Below are 4,394 nucleotides of genomic sequence, written 5' to 3' on the forward strand. Positions count from 1 at the left end.
TCAACGGCTCCTGAGGATGGTAATAGAATACACTGCAACCCAGGACAGTGGAATAAGGCAAACTGGCAGCGCAGAGGAAAACCAATCTGGGCTGCTGAAGAGTGGAAAGACATTGCCACTCGGGTAGAGAAGCTATCCGTGAAGGTCTGTCATGTAGATGCTCACATCCCCAAGAGCCGGGCTAATGAAGAACATCGTAACAACAAGCAGGTAGATCAGGCTGCGAAAATAGAGGTGTCCCAGATAGACTTGGATTGGCAACATAAAGGAGAACTGTTCCTAGCTCGATGGGCCCATGATGCCTCAGGTCATCAGGGCAGAGATGCCACCTATAGGTGGGCACGAGACCGAGGGGTGGATCTAACCATGGACAGTATCTCCCAGGTTATCCATGATTGTGAGACATGCGCTGCGATCAAGCAGGCCAAGCGGGTGAAGCCTCTGTGGTATGGTGGGCGATGGTCCAAATACAAGTATGGGGAGGCCTGGCAGATTGATTACATCACACTGCCTCAAACCCGCCAAGGCAAGCGCTATGTGCTCACAATGGTAGAAGCCACCACTGGATGGCTGGAGACCTACCCTGTGCCTCATGCTACTGCCCGGAACACCATCCTGGGCCTGGAAAAGCAAGTCCTTTGGAGGCATGGCACCCCTGAGAGAATCGAGTCTGACAATGGGACTCATTTCAAGAACAGCCTTATAAACACCTGGGCTAGAGAACGTGGCATAGAGTGGGTGTACCACATCCCTTACCATGCACCAGCAGCTGGGAAGGTTGAGCGGTGTAATGGACTGCTTAAAACCACCTTGAAGGCACTGGGTGGGGGGACTTTCAAAAACTGGGAGATGCATTTAGCAAGAGCCACCTGGTTAGTTAACACCTGAGGCTCCACCAGCCGAGCAGGCCCTGCCCAATCCGAACCCCTACAAACAACAGATGGAGATAAGGTTCCAGTGGTGCACATGAGAGGTATGCTTGGAAAAACTGTTTGGGTAAAGTCTGCCTTGAGCAAAGACAAACCCATCCGTGGGATCGTTTTTGCTCAGGGACCAGGTTGCACCTGGTGGGTGATGCAAAAGGATGGAGAGACCCGATGCTTACCTCAAGGGGACCTTGTTTTAGGGTGAACTACCCACGGCTCTGTACTTGTATCAGTATCAGCATGTATATTTGTATATAATTTGGGTAATGCATAGATTTATATGGTTAAAAAAGTTAAGTTTCATGTAACATGTTAGTATGGGAAAAAATTCGGGGTGGATAATGTTGGGGTTTTAGTTTAGTCTTAGTTTTTTTCCTGTTAAAGGAATTTTCTCCCATATGCATGTTGCTAGGGGACAAATAGCTGTACTTAAGAAAGAAAAAAAGGGGAGTGGGGCGGGCCTGGCTACTCCTTTGTCTACACCTGGGTGTGGGGTCAGTTCGCTCTGAGCGTCCGGAGAAAGAAGCTGCAGAGAAAGGAGCTGCTGTTTCTTTCTTTTGGCCGTTCTTTCTTCCTGCTGGAAACAATGCCGGGACCCCAAAAGCCGCTTTCCCTGCCCTGCTGGAGACCGGGCTGTGGCTGCCCTGCCCTGCTGCTGCTTCGAGCTTTCGCTACGCTGTAGCCCTGCTCGCCCTGCCTGCCTGGGCCTCCGTGGGGTTCTCCCATCTGGATACATCTCTTCTGCCACCTGGGATTTGTGCTCGTCCCTGCCGCTCCAGCCTGCTGTTCTAGCCTGCCGCTCCAGCCTGCTGCTCCAGCCTGCTGCTCCAGCCTGCCGTTCCAGCCTGCTGTTCCTGAGAGTCTGGGATCGGCTGCCCAGCGGTTTGTGAAGCCTTTGTTCCATCCCTTCCCGGGATCCCAGGGCACCAGTGCCACGTGTTTCCCGAGCTCGCTCCGGAGCGCCCCCTGCAGCCGCGGGGGAACCATCGCACCTGCCCTGCTCACCGGGAGCCGCCAGCGCCCCTGCCGGCTGTGAGCGGAACTGCACCCGAGGGGAAATAGCCTGACAGCCGAGAAGGCTGGCACTGGGTTTGTGTTTGCTGTTACTGCCATAGTTGTTGTTGTTTTGTTTGACTGGATATATACATATATATATATATATTATATCTGCCACTTCAAGGGGGCTTCTGCCTTCCTTAGCAGACACCTGTCTTTCAAAACCGAGACAGTCGGTCTCGCCTAGGTCATCTCATTCCTCGTTCTCTCGGCCCTTGCGATCGTTCTTCTTGCCAAGAGTTTTCTCTCTTCATTGCATCCCCTCCTTTGTCCTTTCCTGTGTCATAGGTATCTGCATGACTTTGGCCCGGAGCTGCTCTGCCCTGCTGCACGGTCTGGCATATGGGTGTAATAGGACAAGGCCTGGGGACTTGTAATTTGTGATGTAGGCTGTAGTTTGGCCTCTAGATGGTATTCCTAGATTGACACAAGATGGCTGGAGCTGTTAAGTTCTCATGCAGCCCTTTGACTTTTGTCATTGCTTTCTTTCAGATGCAGAGGGATTAAATCCGTGGCAGCGTGCCCTGGACCGGGTGAGGGGGTTCCCACCGGAAGGTCAGTCACCATTTGTGTTTGTGGGGCAAGTGTAAATGGTGGCTGTGTTCCAGCATTGTTCTTTGTCTTTATTTTTAGGAGGTCAAGCCGGATCTCAGCTGTCAAGGTGAAGTGAGCGAGGTAAGTGGTGACCGGTGGACTGAACTAGTTTTTCTTGCTCAATTATCAATTTCTGGTGCAGCTCTAAGCATCTGTTATTTTTTGTGCATTTTAGGTGGTCCACCGGCAAGATGTCCTGGTCTGGGATGCTGGCAGCCAGGTGGGTGCAAGCTTAAGGTATAGGTGCAGTGTACTTTAATTGGAGGGGGGAGGTTGTGATTTCAAAGTCTTTCAGGATGTTTTTTGCTTTGTTTCTTTGCAGGTGCTGCTGCTGCCTTGGACATGCCAAGAAATAGAGACAATCAGGTGAGTTGGCCTTTAAGTGGGGCAAGTAATAGGTGAGCTGTATGTGGCAGTGTGCTAAGCATGTACCTTTTTGCTTTGCAGGTATTTTCTGGGCTGCCTCTGGAATCGGATGAAGATTTGAGGTGAGCCGGGGTACCGGTGCAGAGGACCCCTGGGGATTAATATTCTCGAGGGCCACAGTGACGTTTTCTGTTTTATTGTCTTAGGTACTGTGAGCAGCTGCAGAGCTGAAGTTTGGAAGCGGCCAGTAAGCGATGAGCCTCGGCCCTTAAGAGGGAGGGAGGCCTTGCAGAAGGGGTCGCTTTTGGGACATCTCATCGCGGTCTGAATTTTTTTTCTGAATTTTTGCAGCCACCGAAACAGACCCTGGGGACTGTATCAACATCCATGGCGCCCGTGTGTTCATTTCCACTGAGGATGGATTTTGTCGGCTTGTCTTCCAAAAGCTAAGTGTTGGGACCGGTGGTGGGGACAAGGGAAAACCCTTTGGAATTGCAGGAGGCAATTTGAAGTTAGCTTAGAGGAGAGGGCCGTAGCGGGATAGGCCCCTTGGAAGTAAAGGGAGAGGGTTTCTCCTCAGCATCGCCCGACCTTTTGCCGGGCAGGACAGTTCCGACCCGTCTCCGTGTTCTCACGAGCTTCACGTCATCGGCCTTCTCTGAGTCTCGATGTCATCGCGGATCTTTTTGCCTGAGGAGCTCGCCTTTGGGTCCGGAGCTATCGCCCTGGTCCCCTAGCCGTTGTTGCCTTCTTCTCTAGGCCTCCTGAGCATCCTCTTAACAGCTCTGGTACTAACTTCTTGTAAGGACTTATGTTTCGCCATCATGTGCTATTGCCATAGAGCTTTCTTTCCTTTGGCATCATTGGCCTCTGGCTCATCTTGCAGTAGGAATCTTGGGTCCATCAGGTGAAACTGCTGGGCAGTTTCAACTTATGTCTATGTTCTGTAGGTTGTGTCTTTATTATGTAGTGTCCATTGTCCTCTGTGTCACAGGGGTTTGTTGCATGTCAGTGATTTTTTTGCATTGTTCTGGGCCGTATTGGCTGTACTCTACTTGCCTACTTGCCCGGATGGGGCTTATTCTGGCATCTTTACCTTCTTACTTCTTGAGACTGGAGGAAGTACACAAGATGTTCTCATCCATCTTCCTTCTCAGTTTTGGTACTGGCTTCTTTTCACATGCCATTCCCTTGGACTTCTATAGGGAGGGTATCGGACCCTCCGTCTGTGACCGCAGTATTTCAGTAGGTTCCATCGCCTCTAAGTGTATTGCATTCGAGAATTAATCTTCTGGAGACTCATCTCGAGCCCTCGTGTCATTTTTCCTTAATTTGGGGTGCCGCCCGTCCGTGCGCCGCTTAGGGTCGGAGCCGCCCTGCCCTGGCACGTAGAGTCACAGTTAGGTAGAACAGTCATAAAACTTAAGGGTTCATCTATTTTCTATGGGGTTT

At 51.2% G+C, this 4,394-nt stretch overlaps 1 long non-coding RNA gene across 1 annotated transcript; it reads left to right on the plus strand.

Moving 5' to 3' along the window:
* Nucleotides 1-2,093: 2,093 nt before the first annotated feature.
* Nucleotides 2,094-4,388, plus strand: LOC121661551. The gene is made up of 7 exons (XR_006015010.1): nt 2,094-2,537; nt 2,616-2,657; nt 2,752-2,796; nt 2,899-2,942; nt 3,024-3,064; nt 3,149-3,189; nt 3,294-4,388. It is a non-coding gene; the product is annotated as an uncharacterized LOC121661551 (long non-coding RNA).
* Nucleotides 4,389-4,394: the final 6 nt, after the last annotated feature.

Source organism: Corvus kubaryi, unplaced genomic scaffold, assembly GCF_017639235.1.
Source record: "Corvus kubaryi isolate FWS band 111438036 unplaced genomic scaffold, C.kubaryi_AGA036_p1.0 37172, whole genome shotgun sequence".
Taxonomy (NCBI): Eukaryota; Metazoa; Chordata; class Aves; order Passeriformes; family Corvidae; genus Corvus; species Corvus kubaryi.